This window comes from Rhinolophus hipposideros (assembly GCF_964194185.1).
Source record: "Rhinolophus hipposideros genome assembly, chromosome: 1".
Taxonomy (NCBI): domain Eukaryota; kingdom Metazoa; phylum Chordata; class Mammalia; order Chiroptera; family Rhinolophidae; genus Rhinolophus; species Rhinolophus hipposideros.
Genome location: NC_138047.1, coordinates 82,685,369 through 82,709,407, shown reverse-complemented (window position 1 = coordinate 82,709,407; position 24,039 = coordinate 82,685,369). Strand labels below are relative to the sequence as shown.

General features: G+C 37.4%; 2 pseudogenes across 2 annotated transcripts in view; both read left to right on the top strand.

The window, feature by feature from the left end:
* Positions 1–283: 283 nt before the first annotated feature.
* On the top strand, positions 284–1,143 carry LOC308501181 (large ribosomal subunit protein eL6-like; annotated as a pseudogene). The gene has a single exon. The product of its transcript is annotated as a large ribosomal subunit protein eL6-like (transcript).
* A 4,534-nt stretch (positions 1,144–5,677) lies between these two features.
* LOC308499446 (large ribosomal subunit protein eL33-like) overlaps positions 5,678–24,039 on the top strand; it is a 32,989-nt pseudogene continuing 14,627 nt past the window's right edge. Inside the window, exon 1 of the transcript in view lies at positions 5,678–5,745. The product of the transcript in view is annotated as a large ribosomal subunit protein eL33-like (transcript). The remainder of the gene's footprint in view (positions 5,746–24,039) is intronic.

The window sequence follows — 24,039 nt, the reverse complement described above, 5'->3', positions numbered from 1 at the left end:
ACTAGAGAATTTGGAGAATGAGACCCAGGAAGTTTGAATGCATTGGACATTCATGCACATAATGGCCATGCTGGCACAAAATCACTAGTATCCCAAATCAGAGACCTACATGCCTTGTGTTACACTAATTTTTATAGTTTCTCACATCATGTTCCATACTTACAATCTGTTTATTGCACTATCATCCTGAGAATTAAATCAAGGTACGTTTATGAGTATGAACGTATATATGTAAATGAATTGAGTATAAAAAAATTCTAAACTTGCTTTTCCAACTTGCAAGATGGCAGGTGAAAAAGCTGAGAAGCCAGACACTAATGAGAAGAAACCTGAAGCCAAGAAGACTGATGCTGGTGGCAAGGTTAAGAAGGCTAACCTCAAGGCCAAAACACATAAGAAGGGGAAACCCCATTGTAGCCGAAACCCTGTGCTGGTCAGAGGAATCCGCAGATATTCCCTATCAGCTATGTATTCCTGAAAGGCCATGTACAAGAGGAAGTATTCAACAGCTAAATCCAGGATTGAAAAGAAAAAGGAGAAGGTTCTTGCTACCGTCACAAAACCAGTTGGTGGCGACAAGAATGGTGGCACCTCAGTCGTTAAACTTCACAAAATGCCTAGATACTATCCTACTGAAGATGTGCCTCAAAAGCTATTGAGCAATGGCAAGAAACCTTTCAGTCAGCACGTGAAAAAACTTTGGGCCAACGTCACTCCCAGGACCATTCTAATCATCCTCACTGGGCGCCATAGAGGCAAGAGGGTGGTTTTCCTGAAGCAGCTGAGCAGTGGCTTGCTACTTGTGATGGAACTCTGTCCCTCAATCAAGTTCCTCTGCGTAGAACACACCAGAAATTTGTCATCGCCACCTCCACCAAAATTGATATCAGTGGTGTGAAAATCCCCAAACATCTCACTGATTCTTACTTCAAGAAGAAGCTGCATAAGCCCAGGCACCAGGAGGGGAAGATCTTCAATACAGAGAAAGAGAAATACAAGATTACAGAGCAGTGCAAAATTGATCAGAAAGCCATGGACTCACAAATTCTGCCAAAAATCAAAGCTGTTCCTCAGCTCCAAGGCTACCTCTGCTTTGTGTTTGCTCTCACACATGGGGTTTATCCTCACAAACTGGTGTTCTAAATTAATGACAAAGAACCTAGTTAAATGCCTGAACTGTTAAAAAAAGTCTAATCTCAATAAATCATAGACTTTTTCTTATCTAGCACTCAACAATAGCTGAATTTTTGTAACAGTGTTTTAGTCACAGATAATGTTTCACACTACAATTGTATACCTCTTGTTTCTCAGCAAGGACTTGATGGTGAGACTGCTAGCTGTCTACCAAAAATCCATTTTCCCCTCATCTTGGACACATAACTGTCCAGTTAGATTACATTTCCAAGGCTCCCTTGCAGCTAAGAATGGACATATGCTTAGTTCTCACCAACAGAACTGAAGAGAAGTTATGTGGGCCACTTCTGGAACTGGCCCTTATGGCACTGAGGTTGCCTCTATATTTTCTTATTCCTCTTGCCATCATCCTAAACAGGCACATGGTGGTAGCCCATTGAAGGCCATACAGATGACAACAGTAGTCTTTGAGCTGTCAGAAAAATGACTCTGAGAGAAGCTGAGTTTTCAAATGAACACAAGGAGCAGAACTTCTCTGCCATGTTGGAACTCTTATGTAAAAAATAAACAAAATTCCTTGTTATTAGCCACTATATTATAGGATCTCTATATTTCATCATCCTAGCTTTATCCCAAACCCTAAATACTCGTAAATCTCTACATGTCGATACAATTATATTTCCCATTTTAGAAGCAATCCTGAACCTTACTGGGGGGTATATAAAGAGTCTTAATTGAGTAGTGAACTGGCTTTCAATCTAAGTGATATTTGCAGATGCCTTGTTGGAAGTGGAGTAATTCTGGTATAAGTATTCTATTCCCTGCTCCACCCCTCCCCCCACCATGCACATGTAGGAAGATCAGTATCCATTGTTCTATGAGGCTTTCCTAGGCAAAGAAGGTAGTTATCAAATGGCATTCTATTAGCCCCCACCACCTCACGTTTCCATCACTCGTGAATAATCTGAAGGCACAATTGAGGAATCTATTTATAGATATACATCATTGTGTGGGAGGGATATGGGGGACATTGGATGTAAGTTATTGTGAGGAAGGTGTAGACTAGCTTCAGCTCAGTGCCAGAACCATGCCTCATGAGCATCCAGGTAGGATCAGTATAGCAAATAACTGTTACCTAGCCACAAGGTGCTGAAGGCACCCAAATCACCAATGCTATTAGTATGAATGGACTTCAGTCTCCACGCGGCTGACAAAAGCTCTACTATCAAAAGTATGTCATGAACATTAACAATTCAGAACCATAGATCATAGGTACGAATTCCTGGTTCAATCAGTTGTGGTCAGGTTAGCAGGATCACGTGTCCATTTTTACATCAGATGACAACTCTGGTTTTCTCAGAATGGTGATTTGGAGGTTAACAGGCAGTTAGTAATTCGTGGACTATCCCATGGTAGTAGCAGTAGTAGTACAGTAGTCACAATCATAATAGTAATAATAATGACAAACATTTATTGAGCACTTACCTAGTTCCAGGTACTGTGCCACATGCTTAATATACATCATCTAATTTAATCGTTACATAACTTTGTTATCCCCATTTCACAGCTTAAGACATTAATTAGGAAACTAGTACTCAAACAGACAGTATAACTTGAAAGCCTCACTTTTAACAATGATAATAAACTGTGACCTTTATCCAACCAGAGCCCAGTCATACTGGTATTTGTGTTTCCACATCTAGCATATAATTACCTGCATGCAGTAACAAATACAAAATTAACTTCGTTAGTTAAAATAATACAGTCAGAGTTTCCACAGTTCATTCTCAGTATTGTGACAACTGAAAACAATTTGCAAGGTGTAAGTGTCAACATGGTAAAACTTTAGCAGCATGCCAGAGATATTTGTAGATTAGCATCTTGTTTGATAATTGTGTCAGTGCTCAAGTTAAGTTGTAAAATATGAAAGTAAAGAGCATGAAAGCCTTGCAGATGCTGTTAAAGCAAATATCTCCACTCTTCTTCATACATTTCAGCTTCAGCTCATAGAAATAAGGCTTCAACCCTCTCTCCACATGGATAATCACTGAAGAGGGCATTTGCAGTCTCTCTCTCTCTCTCTCTCTCTCTCTCTCTCTCTCTCTCTCTCCCCCCTATTCACTCCTAGATTCCAAAGGATGAATTGCCATTCTGATTGACAAGCCTTCTATTACTGGGTTCATTGATTAATGGGCAGGGTTACTGTGCAAAAGCAGGAACCCAGCTAGCACGGCTTCTTCTTTAACTCCCTGCACTCAAAAGAGGATCTTTTCTGTTCTCTCCCTTCCTGAACTCAGGCATGAAGCCACCTTGTCCTTCATGTCTCTCTGGGATAAGACGACCTGCTTTAGTGAGCACACCTTTGACTCTGCTCTGCTTAAACTGAACATGTGATTTTTGCTTTCAATCCTCTTCATGCAGCTGATTCAATACAAGGTTTCAGAGTCTGTCTTAGAGACTGCAACAGCTCTAGAGACAAACTTGAATGTGTGGGTCCCAAGGTCAAGGCAGGAAATCCCAAATCAACATTTCAAGAGAGTCCTGTATTGAGAGGTAAAGAGCACCTGAACAGGTACTTAAAAGTAGAGCTTTTTTACATTTGATTCTTTATATATGGGCCCCATCAAACAGACTCTTTGAACAGAGACAAGCAAGTACCACCTCAAACCTATAACGACCTCTGTAATCATTAAGGAGTAAGACTTATAAAGTTTTTCAAGCTGAAAACTTCTGTAATCCATTGCTATATTAATTTAGGCCATTGTATCATCCTCAGACTAAATCCACATCATACTATTTACTATGGTTGAAATTTCAATCACAAATAAGATATGTAGTTTAGATAAACTAATATTGAAAATTGTGCCACAAACTAAAACGTAGAATTAAACTAAATCAGTTTTATTCATAGGTCAAATGTGTAAAACTAAGAGATTAAAAAAGAGATAGGTGGAGATTTAATTTTCATTCACTCTAATCCTTAGCAAGCTAGTCTGAATCCCAACATTGCTATATACAACAATACAGCAGGGAAAAGTAGTGTCATGGTATGTTTTCTGTTGTTTCCAGAAAACACATATAAATTAAAAATGATAATTCCAAAACAATACCAACTTACATATCATATGATCTCTATTAAAGATATCTTATGGGAAATTTGGATATTCGGTTTCAAACTTTGAAATGTATTTCACCTACAAAAATTGTTTGATTAATATTTGTTGAATATTGAAGAAATGAACACCTGGTGGTTTTACTCTTACACCTAATGCTACATTAAATATTGCTGTATACAGATATATAGTAGTATTTTATTTATTTATTTACTTTTTTGCTAAATTTTACCGTTGCCTACTTACACTATTACAGTGGTACCTTGGTTTTTGACTGTCATCCATTCTGAATGAGTTCTGAAATGTTTGAAAACTGAGGCACAGTTTCCCATAGAAAGTAATGGAAAATGAATTAATCCATTCCAGACCTTTAAAATCAACCCTTAAAACAGCAATTTAGCATGAATTTTACTATCTAATGATACCACAGATCTACAAAATGATACACAATGAAAGCAATAAACACAATATACTGCACTGTAAAAGCAATAATAAATACAATGTAAAAACAGTACTGTAGATGATAAAAATTTAAATGTAATTTTTTCTTACCTGCAATGATGATAGTCATGGTTTGGATGGGAGTCCCCTTCAATAATCACAATAGGTGACTGTTCTTCAGGTGCTCTGTAGTCCTCTTCCAGAATCGCAATAGGTGAGTGTTGTTCAGGTGTTCTGTGGCCCTCTTCCAGAATCACTGTAGGTGACTCCTCTCCTGCCATTCCTTCCCTTGATTTTTTTACACCACTGACACCAAGTTTAGACTCACTGGATCTTTTCCTCACTAAAATTTTTTCAATTGACATTTGCTTTTCGGATGTTTTAAAATTTGTCTGAAGTGAGACATAGCATTATCATGGAAAGTGTTAGTGGTATGACTTACAGCAGCTTTATCAGGCTGATATTTTTCAACAAAAATTTGCACTTCAACCCATTTTGCACACATTTCTTTGATCAGTGCAGTAGAAACACTTTGTCTTCCATCCTCCTCCAAAGACAATTCCTCAGTTGCCGCCTGATGCTGCTCCATCAGAAGGTGTTGAAGTTCTTCTGTGGTGAGTTCAGTCCTGTGGTCCTCCACTAACTCCTCCATCATCACTGCTCACTTCCAAGCCCATGGACGTTCCCAGAAACACAGCATCCTCAACAATAGGAGCGTCCTCTTCAACATCCTCAAATACACGTTCAGGGACAGCGTCTGGCCACAATTTCTTCCATGCTGACTTCATTGTTCTGTGAGACGTCTCTCTATGCTTTGTCTATGAGATGTAAGCAATGTAGGATATCGAAAATGACTCTTCCAGAACTCTCTGAGGGTTAGCTCTGTGCCCGAAGTCACGTCAAAGCACATTTGAAACAGTGCTTTAGTGTAAAGCTTCTTAAAATTAGATATGACCTGCTGGTCCATGGGCTGGATGAGAGGAGTCGTGATGGGGGGCAAAAACTTTACATTGATGAAACTGAACTCTTCCGTCAACTCGTCCTCCAAGCCTGGGAGGTGAGCTGGAGCATTCTCCATAACAAGCAAGCATTTCATTGGAAGATTTTTGTCTTGGAAGTATTTTTTTACACGTGGCCCGAACACTTCATGAACACTCAATAAAAAATTGCCTGGTTACCCACGCTTTGCTGCTTGCCCTCCACATTGCTTTTTATGACATTGTTTTTCTTAAACACCTTGGGGTTCTCAGAATGGTAGACTAGCAAAGGCTTCAACTTAAAATCCCCACTTGCATTCCCCCCAAATAAAAGGGTTAGCCTGTCTTTCATGGGCTTGTGTCCTGGCAGTGATTTCTCCTCCTTTGTTAGGTAGGTCCTCTTTGGCATTTTCTTCCAAAAGAGACCTGTCTCATAACAGTTGAAAACTTGTTGGGGAAGGAAACCCTCTACCTCTACATAATCTTTAAATTCCAAAACAAATTGGTCGGCGTCTTCCTTGTTGGCCCTGGCAGCTTCACCATGTCTCACCACATTGTGTATGCCACTTCTCTCTTAAGCTTTTCAAACCACCCTCTACTTGCCTTGAAAATGTCACTCTCAGCACTTGTTCCAGGGGTGTTTTTGATGAGGTCAGCATGCAAATGTAAAGCTTTTTAAATTATGCTCTCAGAAATGCTGTCACTGGCCAACTGTTTTTCATTTATCCATATGAAAAGCAATTTTACCACTTTTTCAATTGTCTGTGTTCTTTGTCTTATAAGTGTTTTAACACCTCTTGCAACATTGGCTCCTTTAATGGCTTCTTTATTTTTTAAGATGGTACAAATTGTAGATTTGGCAATACCAAACTGCATTGCCAGATCACATACACAGACACCACTTTAATATTTGAAAATAATTTCCTTTTTTACCGCTGTTGTTCTGTTAATGATTCTCTTGGCTTTGTAGCTTTTAACCATTTCTCACAGCAAGGTATGATTGGCAGAGGGCTCATGAGATGACATGAACACAGATTGACTACACACAGTCACAAAAACAAATTGGTTGTAAGAGTGCTCCTGAGATGAGATGAGCACAGATTGATTGCACACAGTCACCAAATAAGCCCAAATATTACCTCCGTATTGCCCAGGTGCTCAGGACTCAACAGCCAAAAGCTAGGCCTCAGGATCTTCAACTCAACGGAAGCCACGTGACATATTTGACTTTTGAGGCATGCTCGAAAACTGAAGCATTTACTTCCGGGTTTACAGTGTTCGAAAACCAAAATGTTCGTCAATAGAGATGTTCAAAAACCGAGGTACTACTGCACTTACATTTCCAACAACACTATATGTAAGTATGAATTCCTCTTCAAGCATGGTAAGACTAAAAGTTTTTTTAAAGCAACACAAAATTTAATTATATAAAAATTTTAAACTCTTATATGCCAAAAGTTAATATAACTAAGTTAAAAGATAACCAAGGAACAAAATGAAGATATTCACAATATTTACAGCAAAGAGTTAATATTTTACATTTCAGACAAACAATTCAAGCAAAATACAAGAGTAGGTGGGAATATGTAATTAATAGGATATACCAATAAACATATGAAAGTAGTCAACTTCACTAATATTTTTAAAATACTAATTAAATCCATAATTCATTTTTTTACCTTTCAGAATGGAAAAAATTTTAACAAGCTGATACAGCTCATTACTAAAGAGTGTAGAAAATGTAACTCTTATATAATATGTACTTTTCCTGGAAATATAAATTGGTGCTCTTTGATTGCAAAGTAATGGAAGATTTAAAATATGCAATATTCTACAACCCAGGAATCTCACTTTGGAAAACCCATACTAAAATAATAACATGGAATAGATACTTAAAGAGAAAGACAGAGAAGCATTGTTTTATTAGTAAAACAAGTTGGGGAGGGGGAACAACTTCAATTTCCAGTATGAGGAGTGGTTAAATACATGACAGTACAATATAATGGAATATTATTTGGAAGTCACAAATGTAACTCTTAAGATTACTAAGCAGATATGATGGTGAACAGTTAAGTGCAATTAATAGGAAGCAGGAGGTCTTCACCAAATAATTTCTAATTCAATTTTTTCAAACCCATGATGTGGCCCAAACCAAATAAAATTCATCTGCAAATCATTTTCTGCCCCAGATCTCTAGATTTTGATACCTGAAATAGAATTAAATGAACTGACAGCAAAGATAGCCAAAGATACAGGTTTAAGGGGAAAAAAGTAAATTGCTGGACCAGTGCTTAGCATTATCACCTGTTTGGTAGATATGTACACACAGGAATGTCTATAAACACATAGGAAAAGGTTGAAAAACATAGGCTAACAGTGGGTCACTTCTTTGTGTAGGATTAGTGAAGGAAAAGAAGAGGGTAGGAGTGGCTTTCACTTGTAAATTTATATTCTTTCTTAAATTTCATAACACTGGGTAGTTTTTACTTTTGTGGTTTTCAGTATTTTCCATATAAATTTTTAAACAAAATTAGAATAAATCTATAGAAATTCACAAATAAAATTTCAGGAAAAATAATAAAATATGTTTACCTCTATTTGGTTAAATCATACCTTTTATGATTAGTCGGTCATCAACCAACTCTTTTTTTTTTTTTTTTTTTTTTTTTTTGAGAGCCCACTGGCCCATGTGGGAATCGAACCGGCAGCCTTCGGAGTTAGGAGCATGGAGCTCTAACCACCTGAGCCACCGGGCCGGCCCAACCAACTCTTTTTTTATTCCAAAGAGAAAATGCGGTAATTAAAACATAAAATAAGCATGTATATTTAAACACTGAATTTGCACCAAGTAAAGATTTCAGATTCAGGAAGCGAAAGAAAGATGGACAGTTAATAGAAAAGTTTTGACAAGATTTTCCAATATTTAAGAAAGTTTAACTCAATTTAGTCATCAAAGCTGGCACCTTTTCAGTTAGGTTCATAGAATAGTAGAGTGTCAAAGAAATCTTTGACTATAGCAATGACAGACACAAATAAGTTCTGCGTCTGTCTGTACAATTTTAACTTGGTTGTAAATCATCCTACTTGAGCATTTGGGGGTTAAAGAAACAACAACATTGGCAAGGCATTTCAAATTTGAAAGCAGTTGATTTTTTTATTATATTATGATTTTTTTTTAGCATACTTGAGGCATGTTTACAATTTGGTCATAATTCTTACTGTGTGTGCCACGTGTGGATTTTATTTGGTACATCACACTATTCCATCACTCTTTATAGTCAGGTTGAGTTTGAGAAAAGCATTCCTATAAGTATAGAAAGTTTTCCTGAGGAGATAAAAGGCAGGATTCATTGTGTCCTTCCAAAAACACTAGAATCTTAGGCCCAAGCCATGTGTTACACCATTTGTTTAATGACGTTCTGTCTTATCAAGCAGGGGACTGAGTATATCGTCTATGGTCACCTAAACTGTCTCCCAGGTTCAAAAGTAGAACCAGCATCTCTCATGTGAAAACTTACGGCACATAAGGGGATGGTCTAAAGCAGGGGTGTCCAAACTTTTTTCAATGTTTTTCACCAAGGGCCATATGCGGTAAAATACACAAACAGCCAGGCCATTCACTCGAGGTGAAGTACGTACTGCCTCACCTGGTTTATTTAACTAAATATATTTTTGGAATTTGCTGCGGGCCAATTAAAAATGGATTGTGGGCCACAGTTGGCCCACGGACCACAGTTTGGACACCACTCGTCTAAAGAGACCTGAATCACTAAGCAGGAAAGAATAAGTGTTTTAATATCAGTCAGTAAATAAATAATTCTAACAATTAAATGTTGAAATATAAAATTATATGGCCAGTAATTTTATCTCAAACTCTTTAGGGAAACTCTCTTCTTATTCAGGTAAATTCCAAGGAGCTTTACAAATTACAGGAAAAACCTGTGCATAGGTGTGCTGAGATCTATCTACCTCTGGGGCAGTCACTACAGACCCTTAAGTAGAAATAGTCTGGATTCACATAGGACTCAGTAAATGAAGGTGGATTTACTGACATCAATAAACAAATTAATATTAATAGTACAGAGTATTACTGGCAGAGAATCTCTTCAGTTCTTTGCATGCTCAAATGTGAAAAGGAGTAGATTTATTTTTCCTCTGTAACTTTGCCTTAGGTTTTTGTTCCATGGTTTCCCCAAATAAAAGTAATCTTGCACCCTCCTCGGAAATTCCATTTCTGCATCTCTGTTTCATCCCTGTAATAGTAAACAGTTTGTGCACATTTAAATATATGATACTCCACTGCTCAAAACCCTCAGATCACCCCCCCTTCTACATAGCATGCAAAGAAGTCAAAATCTTCAGTTCACTCTCTGACTTTATCTTAAATACTCTTCTCCTTCACCCCCACCCCCTTACTCCAGTCACTAGGCTCATGGCTCTTCCTCAAACATGCCGCTGTTCTCTCAGTTATTCTGTAGAACAGGAGTGTCCAAACTTTTTTCAACGATTTTCACCAAGGACCATATGCGGAAAAATACACAAACAGCCAGGCCACTCACTCTAGGTGAAGTACGTATTGCCTCACCTGGTTTATTTAAGTAAACTAAATATATTTTTGGAATTTGTTGCGGGCCAATTAACAATGGATCATGGGCCATAGTTTGGACTTAGCGAGTTACAAAAAAAAAAAAAAAAAAAAAAAAAAAAAAGACTATGTTTTAAGAAGAGACACCCCATAGCAATATAACTTGGGTTTTTAGTGCCTCCTTTGTACCAATGGAAGCTAAATCTGTTTGATGCATTCTATGTGGATGTTAAAAGAGTCTAATAATGCTCATAGTATTCATTCACTAATATCACCCTATTAAACATAGCAGGTATGTCTTTAATTAGGAAACCTAGTCATAGGTAACATAGTAACAAATCAATTGTTTACATCTTCTTTTACATTATATTTTAAATTGTGGTAAACCACATATAACATAAAATTTAACATCTTAACCATTTTTAAGTGCACAGTTCAGTGGCATTAGGTATATTCACATTGTTTGGCAACCATCACCACCATCCCTCTCCAAAACTTTGTTCATCTCCCCACATTGAAGCTGTACTTAAACAACTCTTCATTCTCCCCTACCTGCAGCACCTGGCAACCGTCATTCTACTGTCTCTTGCTATGAATTTGATTACTTTAGATACCTCATACTATAAGTGGAATTATAGGTATGTGTCCTTTTGTAACTGACTTATTTCACTTAGCATGATGTCCTCAAGGTTTATCCATGTTGTAACATATGTCAGAATTTCCTTCCTCTTTAAGGCTGAATGATCCAATTTATGTATTTATCACATTTTGTTTATCCTTCAACAGATGAACATATGAGTTGCTTGCATCTTTTGGCTATTGGGAATAATGCTGCTATGAGCGTGGAGGTACAGATATCTTCTCAAGACTCTGCTTTCAACTCTTTTGGGTAGATAGCTGGAAGTAGATTTTCTGGATCATGTGGTAATATTAATTTTCTGAGGAACTCCGATACTGTTTTCCACAGAGTTTATACCATTATACATTCCCACCAGTAGTGCACAGGATTCCAATTGCTCCATATCCTCACCAACATGTTATTTTCTGTTATTGTGATAGTATCCATCCTAACGGGTGTGAGGAGGTAGTAACAAATCATTTTTTATAGCATAAAAGATATTTGCAAATTAATAGTGTTTGCCATTACCTAATAGAATTTGTGTTTTACAAAGATTAGATATTTTAGGCTTTAACCTAATGTTCTAAAATTGTTAGAAAAAAAAAATGTTTGGAGGAAAATGCCAAGGACAAATAAAAGAAAAATGGAAAAGATGATGAAAAAATAAACTTAGAAATCTTTAGGTTAAGACTGAGGAAAAGCTTAGACAAAATTCTAAACCTCCAATTTGTTTTCTGATGGGCAAAAGATGAAAATTTAGTAACTTTGTATCAGGCATTTTGAGTTTCTTTTTTTGTATTTTTATTTTGCAATGACTTGTGTACTGTTAATTGTAATAATTTGAATGTTGCTGCTATTCTGAGGATTATTTTAAATATTTTAGCTGATGGTTATTTTCCTTTAAACATGTATTGTCAAAAGTGTTGCATACTTGAGAGTGATCGTACTATATTCTAGAACAAGCTTTCCCCACCTCCCAAAACTAATAGTAAATAATTGAATAATGCTAGTCAATAGAAAAGGGATTCCCTTAAGAGAATTTGTCTTTCAGTTTGTTTTTCAGGAATGTACTCATTCCACTGAGAATAGGATACCTGCACTGACAGCCACTCAGAGAAGTAATAACTTGCCAAATCCCACTTATCATCATGTATCCTTTTCTCAATTAATTCAAGATTTCCAGTTTGTTTACTTTCATCTCCAAAATAGCAACAACTTCCTTTAATATTTCAGACAGTTTGGCATTTAAGTAACTGACTGATGAACGTTCAATTGTACTCAGAAGGCGACAGCAGTTCTCATCCTCCGTAAGTCATTAGCATATGATGGAAATGGCATGCCAATCAAATTAAAGTTGCATATAAGAGCTTCTTGGTATTGATTGAAATTCTTTTCTCAGCAACTGTTTTAAGTGCATTTGATCAAAATGGGTTCTCTGCCTGCACCCAGGTTTTTTGTGTTTTTGTTTTCCTTTTTCCCTTCTCTAACATGTCACATTCTTATCTGTACCTAAGCAGCAACAGACATCATCTCTCCACCAATGTTGCCTTCAGCTGCGTGTTTTTGCTTTCCCCCCTTCATCTCTTTGCATTATTCATTACTGGGCTAGAGCAAAATATCGGGATGTGTAGCACATGGCTACAGAAAGAAAAGACATTTTCAGAATTTATGTTGTATATATTTAAATGCTTTCCGCTTTGAGGAACTGCAATACCAAAATTAAAGGTATTGCATATATACTAACCACTACATACCATTTGGCATGATACCACTACATGGAGCATAATCACCAAAAATCCATGTCCATGTTTTCAGAAAGGCATAAAAACATAATTTATATACATTTTTTGTTGTGCTTTTTTAAACAAGGGTTAAGTAACAAAATAAAACATGTCACATTTTGTTTATCCTTTTAGGCCTAACAGCCGAATATGTCTTTAGTCTGCAAACATTTAAAATTTTTAGCTTCAACATTTCACCGCAGAAGACATCTGAAGGTTATCCTCTTCCCTCCACTCTAATAAATTCTATAACTCAGAGCTTGATCAAAGCCCTTCTTTCTTAACTCTAACAATGTAAAGAAAGAAAATTTTAAATTGAAGTAATTTAGAATTCCTCAGTAGTTAAAATGTTTTTTCATAGACACAATCAAACCTTCTTTAAAGTTGCAATTAATTCTTAGTTAGGGGAAAAATTCCATATGGAATAAAATTCTCTTTGGAAATCATGTGTTTGCATTCTTGCTGTATGATTATCCTTACCACACCAGAAACTTCTTAATTAATTGCACTCTTCATGGCTACACTAAAACAGATGTAAATAAATGCTTTTTATAACCATTAACTTTCACAACAGGCTTCTTCACAAGAACTATAGGGGTGAATTGTTGAGAGGCAGTTAAGGGTATGGGCCCACTGAAGAAAGGCTAACACACAGTGGCTCTTCCTCATTTGCATAGGCAGTTTGTTCTAAATCCAACAAATGGACAGAAAGACACTTCCTAATGCAAAGGCTCAAGCGTTGCCTATGTTTAAAAACAATTAGATTACTGTGTTGAGCTCTGAATGGTGATTATATAATTAGTGCTGTGAGTTAGGGGAAACCCACCCCTGCACTAGCTTGGTTATTTTTTTTTTTTAAATTGGCAAGAAAGCAAGACTACTGAGAGTTTAAACCCATGAAAAAATGTAACAGTAAGAGAAACTAGTAAGAACTAATAAAAGCAAAATACAGGACAAGATCTTGTACCAAGTACAAGAGAAGCCAACCTGGCCTCATGCCAATCCTTACTGATCTGAGGGATGGAATTTGTTAAGGAGGGAGGGAGCATGTCATGACTTCTAGGAACTCCAGTATGGTGGAAGGAAGGAAATGAGCCCATCTGCATACACTGTAATAGCAGAGTATTAATTTCAAGTAGTCTTGTTAACATGCTTTTTGAGGCTGCTTGGGGGAAAAAATGTAAAAATGTTACAACTACAGAAATGTGAATCCATCGTGCCCAACATTCTACAATAGACATGCTATGCCTCTTTGCATTAGGTTTCTCACCATAAATTTACTTTTTTCCCCAGCTTTAAGGTACAATCAACAAATAAAATTGTAAGATATTTAAAGTGGGACACATACATACACACACACACACATACACACACACACCCACACGGTGCCAAAAAAATGTATACACATTTTCAGAAAGGAAAAACTATTAAAATTGTAATACTCAATATATACCGATAACAAAAGATGAATACAAGTCATGTTTGACTCCTGCAATTACAAGAGGTTCTCAAAGTAGTTACCATCAGCATCCAGACACTTCTGATTATGGAGAACTACTGCTTGAGTAATATTGACCAAAATGTACACTTGTATACATTTTTTGGCACCCCTGGTGTATATATACATATATACATATATATTATGTATATTACATTATATATATTACACTTTATATATATATATGTCTACACACTTTATATATAATTACACTTTAAATATTAACACATCAATCACCTCACAAATTTACCCGTTTTTTTTCCTTCGGTGAGAAAATTTAAGTTCTACTCTCATAGAAAATTTCAATTACACAATACAGTGTTATCAACTATAGTCACCATATTATACATTTGATCCTCAAACTTTTTGTTATGAAGTTCCTTTTAAGTTAGCAGTTTACTCTACAATTTGAGTGAATCTAAGAGAGAGAGATCGCCCACTCTCTCTTACATAGGCCAGGGAAGATCTCAAAAAGCAAAAAGGAAATCTGCAAGTGACCAGATGCAAATCTAACTTGAAGTAGGTGCTTTTTTTTGATAAATTCAGGTAACTTTTATTCCAGAGATAAGATTCTCTCATGGGAAAAGGAAGACTATCAAGGTGTAACCAACATAGACCAATGAGAGCCACCAAATGAACTTTAATCAGTGAGAAGTTAGGCCCTGTGCCATTAAAAAATTCATCCATGATTTCTCTTACAGGCTTTACTCAGTGTGTGCTTTTTCAGAAGAGAGTGACCCATCATGATCTCACGTGAGCTATCTGATTATGGTTTTGGAGGCCTATTCATCTCTGTTATCAAAAAATAATACTAGCTACCAATTATTAAGTGCCACATATTAGGTACTTTATATAACCACCCCTAATTCCCAAACCAATTCTATAATCTGGTTATTATCTCTATTTTTTACAAAGGAAATCCACGGCTCAGAGAGGTTAAGTAACATGTTCAAAGTCACAAGGCTGTTTAGAGCAGAGCTAGAATCCAAATTCAGAGATGCCTATCCAAAAAGGCTAAGTTCTTTTTATGACCCCCTGCTTCAATGACACACCTCTTTTCCACTCTCTAGATTACAAAAGCAAACCCAGGATGTCTCTGGGGGACCATATCCTCTGAACATCTCTTTTCACATTTCCATTTTGCAAAGGTCTCTTGTTTTAACTTAAGTAAAGTTGAAAGACAGCCTTTTTTTTTTTTTACAGCCATCCATAAAATAAGATTAATCCACCTTCACAGAATTTATAACTCTGATTTAAGGAATGGGACCAAAATCCAAATACAGATGTGGAAATGATTATTTTTACACCTTTTACATATGAGATCTCTACCAATCACACAGAATGAAGATTCCATCTGTCTCTGTGACTTAAGCCATCCCATCTTTTATGTAGGTCTTCCTAGTTTACAACCATAATTCCGGGTTTTAAGGCATATTGCTACACACACACACACACACACACACACACACACACCACACACACACCCTAAGTTTATCTATCTCTTGGTCCTTTTACTTCCAAATGCATGACAGTGGAGGATTTAGAATATTAGCGGTGTTCAATAACTATTTATTATCATTAATTAGCTGAATGCCTCAAGAAAGCCTAATGAAAAGAAAAAAGGAGTTTGGTTTAAGAACTTATGATTAGGCCTCCCTGCTGACATCCTCTTTTTGATTACAGAACTTGCCTTTTAGACTCAACTGAGAAACTGCATTCTCAGAACTAGGTTTCCTGTATCCAAACTGATCTCTGTGTAAAAGAGAAAGGCTGTTAGAAGAAATTAGTATAAATGAAAATTAAACTGAAATTCCCCACATTGTATCAAATTCAAACCATGTGACTTAATCTTTAAATTGTCTTCCTTGGAGGTTTTCTCCTTCCTTCATTGTTTTGGCAGTGATTTCTCCCCAGACCTTTTAGTTCATCATCTTTAACTTACTCAGGAAGGTGAGGGCTGTTAAGAGCTGTTCTGGTGTCCTGGGACTTGTGTTTCGAAGATTCCCTTTCACTATTTGATAGCCTCAGAGCTGGACAGCTGTTACACACCACTCATCGCCAACAGTGTCAGAAGTTGTATCAGCATCTTCAAAAAGAAAGTCAGTCATTTTCAGTTAAAAATAGTCATATTCTAAGCTTACCTATTTTCCCTGCACAACTTTTTTAAGTTGAAGTAAAAATATTTTTTTGAACCTGTGTTTGACATGCGCAGTAATTCCTATGAAGTGTAAAATTCCCTTGTTTTGTTTCAAGAAGCTAGCAGCTCCTTAGCCGTGGTCAAAACCAGGAAAGTCTTCAGATTTGGCTTGGCTAGCATCCCAAAATGTTATTCTAACCCCCAATAGATCTTTCACCAGGAGAATATGCATCAAGCCACATTTACCTTAGTGCAGTAGCTATTTGGTTTGCTTAAAATCACTGTGTTTCCATTTATGCAATAAAGTACAGCAGAAGAAAAACACTGACACTTAGAACAATTGCAGTTAAGGAGAGTTTTACGGTTAATGTAAGGAGATGTTACAGTAACAGTCAATGCAAGATGTTATACGATGCTGAGACCTCTTCTTGATCTAATAGTGTCAAGGGTGGTGGGTAGGGAGAGTAGAGATACTTCTCATTTGTTATTTAGGCTATAAAAATTATATATAGGTCCTCTGAGAATTGACTGATTTCCAAAGATCTAAAGAACAGAGGAAGAAGTGTTGATGGCCTTTTGTTTATAGAAGCAAACTTGCAGTACTGAGTAACTGTCTGGGGGGTAGAACAAAGTATGGTTTTAATTCTGCCCTGGATCAAACTCAATAAAGTGGCGGAGCTCACTGCCAACAAATACTCTTTTGCTCAGATAGTCCATGAGTCTGGACCAAAGAGTGCTTTGACTCTTGATTTCTAAGCAAGCTGGTCAAGGTGAATGTCATGCAGAATCTCAGCTCCCTCTCCCGGCACAAGAACGCAGAAAATGGTGAGGCCAAAAAGGAACACCCACGGACGGAGCCATAGGTAGGGGAGTCATATCACTATAGTCTCACTGGCGGCTGGGTTGGAGACACAGGAAGCAAGAGCCACACGATCCGCAATCTGCCATCCATTTCTCTGCCAACCAACCAACAGCCACTTGCTAGCTGCAGTTCACCATCTGCTTTACTGCCAACCGACCAACAATCCCGCTTGCTAGCTGCAATCTGTGCTTGCTAGCTTCGCCATGGCACTTATATTAGTGGCTAATGGCTAACAGGTAACAGATGATGGCCAACCAGCCACAGCGGATGGCCATCTGATTACAGCTGATGGCCGTCTACTACCCGAGCCAGCACCTTTCCACATGAGGCCGAGAGCCTGGAAATTGCTCTCTGGGACCCTGTCCCCACAATGAAATATATCAAACATCTCATATAAATTAAAAATTCATCACAATCTGGAAGAAATAATCTAGTATCTTTTCCTAATTTTTCTTTCCCATTTTCTTGATGTTACATGCCTTATTTCAGAGAAATGTATGCAATGATTCTGCAATTTTGCACATTGAAACTAGAAGTGCTCTCATCTTTATGCTATGTATGTATTTTATTAATGCAAAATAAAGTTCAATTTTGGAAACTTTAGATTGATTTATAAGAAATAGAGTATTATTTGGAAACCATTTATAAATTCTATTCATAATGATCCAATTTAACTACCAGACCTCAGCAAACAAATCATAATCATCATCAACCGATTACGAGTGAACATTTTGAGTGGATTGGATCAAATTGTTAATGAGAGTTACAGTGGTGGCTTATTTCACTGGATTGTCACTTCTTGAGACATGGAATCATGTACTGAATACATCAAGTGCAAATGACTTCATCTTACCCTCCAATGATCAACACTAGAAAGTGACCGTGTATTTAACACAATCAGCAGGCTCCAGCATGGCAGTTTTGGAGCCCAGAATAGAAGGGCTACTGGCCAGCTTTGAAGGGCATCCATATGAAAAAGATTCCAGATCTTTTCATACATGTGAAAAGAAGGCATCAGGAGACAAAACACCTAATCATATTTCAGGTCCCAGTTATCTGGTCAGCAAGCAGTTCTCACATTGTCCTTCCCAGGAGAACCTGTCTCTGGTGTTGTCTGCTATTGTTCCAGAGCTTTATTAAGGTTTACAAAATTGTAGGCCAGGCAAAATGTGACACTGACAGACAGTTTCTGTCCTCCTGACATTTATAACTCAAGAAGCCTAAGAAGAAATGTCAGAACTCTCCCTGTCATGCAGAAACTCTGGACCCACTCCCAGCACAAGAACACAGGATATGGTGAGGCCATAAAGGAACACCAATGGAGCCATAGATAGGGGAGTCATACCACTATACTCTGACCGGCGGCTGGGTTGGAGATACAGGAAGGAGGAGCCACACGATCCACAACCCACTTCACTTCTCTGCCAACCAACCCACCAACGTAGCCACGGCAGTTATATCAGTGGCTAATGGCTAACTGGTAACAGCTGATGGCCAACTAGTCACAGCTGATGGCCATCTACTACCCGAGCCAGCACCTTTCAGTGTGAGGCCGAGAGCCTGGAAACTGCTCTCTGGGACTCTGTCCCCACACTCTCTAAACCACCAAATAAAGAGGAATGAGACAACTAGTTGTGAAGCAAGCCCAGTGAAATGCAGTCCTGCAGTCATACAGTGTAATCTGCTCAAGTTCTTCAACAATGTGAACCCAAGTTCAAAATAAAACACGATTACTGTTAAAGAATGATAGTATGTGAAGATGAAAAAGGAAACCCTTGCACTTGACTTACTTTGCATAAACTTGACGTAACTACTATATTGAAGCATGCTTGTTAAAGTTAAATGAAGTGAAATGATGAAAGTTGTAAAGGGCTTAGTGCCTGGCACATAATAAGACTCAATAAATGCTGACTGTTAGGTCATATCTGTAAGATAGTCAGATGGAACATAGTAATAAAAAGCATTTTAAACACAGGTAGGATATACACATTTTTTTAGCACATGTAAAATTAAATTATAGCACAACTGGACCAAATTGAGAACCTACTGGAGATATATAAAGTCTCGAAAACACCTTTACAGCATAACAGGAACTTGTCAGGACTTTATACGAAAGGATTAGGAACACTTGTTCATTTTTTTTCAGACGATTGCCCTATAGGGACCTAGAGTGAGATGTGAGGATTATAGGCTTGGGCTGTTCCTCCTCAAATTTGGGTGTTTCTTAATGTAAGTCATCAGGGATTTTAAAGGCCGCTATTCCAGACTATTTCCTTAGCTAAAATAAGACGGCCCCCTACCTTCACTGAGAGATCTCAGAATCCCTGAAGTCTGGCAGCCTCCACTAAGCCAGCTGCTGTTTGCAGGATTCTGATGATCTGGGACTTCCCAGGTGTCAGAAGCAAACAATAGATCACAGCTGGCATTAATTGGCAGCACCCTGGTTGGCAGTCTCAGCAGAGAGAGGCCAAACACTGAACAGGCCACAGAGAGAGGACTCCCCTCACTCAGCTAATATTAATTGAAATGTCTTCGTGGAATGCTGTTTTGCACATTGCAATGAAAACAGTTTGTTTTTAGGCTTTAAACATCCCTCTGCTGTGTTTGCAATCTGAACACTACAGCATGTGTTAAAACATAAGATCCAGGGAGGCAAACTGACTATAAACAGAGTAGTTTAGGCGCTGGGGGTGGGGAACTAGGTCTTTCTTTTGCAATTTTCAAGCTCAGTGAAGTGCACAGGAGTGGTATCTCAGGATGAGCAGGGGAAAAGAAAGAAATATTTAAACTTCAGGGGATTTTTCACTGTGTATGTTGCTGGTGAAAATCTTAGAAAAGGAAAATGATTTAAATCCATGGGTTTTCCCTCTGATCCTGACCTCTTAAAATCCTAGGCCACCATGTTAAATATTATCCTGGTTTTCTAGGGCAATAATCTCAATCTATCTAGTTAAAAGATACCTAGGAATGTGGTTTGCAGCCAATAATATAGATTAGTATGCTAATGTTGTAAGGGCAGCATTGTTAAATAAGCCGGAGGTATCCCTGGAATCAGACTGAGCACACTAGGCCAGCCCATGTGTATCCCTCGGGATTCCACATGGACTGTTAAGAATACAGAACAATTGCTTCACATTTCTCTGTGCTGGTGTCATCTGCCTTTCGTATCTGGGAACAACACCCATATCTCGTCATCAGCTACTGACATTTGTCATAAACTCCAATTGACCTTTTGCCAGGAGAGCTTCAGGGTGATTTTCTTTTTATCTTTTCACAGTCTTCAGCATGTAATGATTCATTCCGGAAGTATTCGGGGCCCGCCATGTGCTAGATATTATAGGAGACGTACAAGAAGCAGGCAAATCAGTTCTTCCTTGAAGAACCTGAAGTTCTTTTCATAATACAAGTGGACAATCTGGAAGAAAATGATAACTTGCTGGTACAAACTGAATCTGTCAGGGCTGAAGTGGTAAAAAATAAGGCAAAGATATCTGTGCAATCAGTTTAGTCATCAAGGGCTTTATGTGGAACATAAATTTGGAAATGTATTTTGAAGCAAAAGGATTTAGATGAGAAAAAGTATTTCAAATCTTTTAAAAAGCAGAAGAAAAAAAAACAGATAAATAAGAAGGCCATAAGAAGAAAAATAAATTGTACCGCCAGCTTTTTTATACAACAGAGAAGGAGGAAAGTTGTGGTTATACGGATTTATCCTCCAGATATTAGGATATCTCAGATTTTATAGATAGAAACATTAACACAAAACAATTAAGTCCAAAAATTATGACTCCAGCCAGTCTTGATAAGTCAAAATAGTGGAACTGAACAAAGGCATTAAAGCTCTCTCTGCAGTGATATTCACTCAAGTCCTGGTCTTGATTGAAGTGTTTGTTGTGTAAGAAACACTTCTCCAATTCTTCTTTGGCACTTTTAAACTATTGTTTCTCAACGAGTACAAACATCTCTTTAGTCCACCTTAGCTACCCAGATATCTCCCTTCATTTCCTCTATCCTATTTTTCTCCCACGTTCCCCTGCCCACTCATAATCTAAGGATGGAGTGGAGTCTATTTTCAGAACTTGGTTTGTTTGTTTGTTTGTTTGTTTGTTTATCTCAAAGCAATCCTGCTTCTAATTGGCCATGTGAACATATGCCTGCTAATACCCTGGACCCAGTTTGCACAACTCTAATACCTAAGGCCCTATGTGCTTTGAGGAACAAATTTTCTCTAACGAAAAATATTTTGCTCAATTTCCATGGATAGACTGTCATGCAAAAACTGAAAGCCATTACCTTAAAAAAGATAACCAAATGCCTCCGTTGCCATACACTTAATATGATGTGGGAATGCAATATATATCTTAAGTTGGAAAAAAGTCTCATTTAAATTAAAGTTCCAAGGAAGAATTGAAACTTTGTCCACTCTTAATCCCAAATAAAACTATGTTATTTAGGGCAACTTTTTGTCACTCTGCTGTGATAATCCTTCCCACCTACTGAATATCACTCAAAGAGATGAGGGAATTCAAGATGAGTTTATTATATTTTCTAACCTTCAAAACTGTCAGCTAAACAAACACAACAGTGGGTGCTTAAAAGTTAAGCATGTTAATACAAATCATACTAATAAATTTCAATGCAACCTTTGGGGAATTCATTCACTCCTATAAATGGTTGATTCCTTTCATCACAGTTACAGTATCCAGTGGTAGAAACAAACTCACACATCACTTTCTATTAATGTGCTTAAAGCCTACAAACCCAGTTGTTTACAAATGGGATTCAAAAGGAAAGGATTCATTCAATATATTTGGGAAATGCTTTGAGATCTTTTGAAGAAAGGAAAGACAGGCAAAGACTCTACATTTTCACAGGTGACTTGTTCTTCTGGGTTTAAACACTGCAATGGAAGATTGCAAGCCTTAATTTTCTTTCCCTCCATCTAGACCCCTGACAAGCTACCTACGTGAATTCAGGCAAGTTCTTAAGCATTTTGAGCTCATTACTTCTGACATAATAAACAAAAAGGTGTGAGAGCCAGCGTAAAAATTGGAGCTCCAAGTCAAGATATTTTGTTTAGGAATGGATCAGATTAAGACAAGCTCTTACCAGACAAAGATAATTCAGAAGAGAAATCATATAATTATAGAATTTTAAAGCCAGAAACGACCTCAGAGTTTATTGAGTCCAACCAGCTCATTGAACAAATGATGGACTTGAAATTCAGCAAGAATAAATAAGATGCCCAAGGCCATACAGTCAAACCACATAGCCATAATGGGAACCCAGAAACTGATGCAACATGTGCACACACTCATGCATGTACATACATGCACCCACATAAGTTAAAATGTTTAGAAGAAAGATTTCTTCATATATAATTTTTGTGCAACAAGAAAGGTACTGGCAAAACAATACATTATAGAAATCTTTTTCTCTCTCGATTGATCTTGAAGAGATGTGTTATTGCAAAAGTGATTCCAGTCCCAAGGCAAACAAAACAAGGCTTGTTCCTAGTGGTGTGTAGGGCTCCTACCTCCATGCTGGCTATGCAGAACCAGAAGAAAAGAGTGAAGAATGAAGCCAAAAATAAAAAATAAAAAAGGAAATTGTCACTACTATTAAGGTAACCCAGTCCAGAGGCAAAAATCATATCAATAAAACTGTATTGTATTATAGATGAAATGCAATTTATTAATTTTATCTGGGAATAATTAAAATATATGTAATTATTATAAACTAAAGCACACCTGTACTGATTAGAATTATTCAGTGTGTGGCTGCTATAATTTATATTCTCAAACTCTCCTTCACAATTATTATTATTCATATTTTGAGCACTTAGTGAAGAAAAACTTCTGAGCCAGCCTGAAGTTCTATATTTCTTCGAAATTACCGACACTTTTCTATCGGTCCACCATGTTGGCAAATCTCTCCTGTCATGACAGAAGACATCTCTTTATCCTTTTTGCCTCTATCACCTCCTCTATCTTTCCCTAACCAATCCTTTAAAGAAGTAACATAGACTGGCAGTCTCTAAATCTTCTTGTTTACTCTTCCACAAACTACAGTGTCATTTTCAGGTCTTCAGTAGGTCTCTATTGAATCTGCTTCACAGTGACCCACAGATCACCAGATCCAAAGACCTCTTTGAATTCTCATCTGCCTGGTATTGTTTAATATCCAATATTAAACAATGCCTGGTATTGTTTAACATCCAACCACATTCTTCTGGGAACTCAGTCTTTCATGGCTCCCTTGATGCCACTTTCTCCCAATCTTTGTGGACATTACCCCAATCTCAGGCTGGGTCCTTCTCCTTCCAGTACCGGCCCCACCAGTCAAGAACAATTTCATGCACTCTCCAGTTTTCATTTCCACCAGTGTTTCTCAATTGGTCATGATTTTGCTACCAGGAGATATTAAACAATATCTAAAGGCATTTTTTGTTGTCCCAACTACAAGGGATGATGACTATTGGCACCTGGTAAGTAGAGGACAGGAATGCCTCTAAAAATCCTATAGCACATATCCTGCAGTACATAGGACAGCCTTCCACAACAAAAAATGAGCCAGTCCAAATGTCAATAGTGAGAGGATGAGAAATCTTGATCTATACCAACCTGTTTATAGACTAATGGTTCTTATATAATTTTTCAGTCTACATCCTTCGACCGAATTCCAGACCTATTTTTATGTATCTCCCCATATGTGTCCAATAATCATCATTATTTGCCTCCAAACTTTCTCTTTTTATAGTCTCTGGTAAAGGACTCATTAACTCCAGGCTCAAGTTAGAAACCTTGGAATCATTTTCCATTCCCTCTCCATCGCCCACACAACTTATGTGTTGTTATTCTATTTGATTTGATTTGATTATTCTATTTATAGG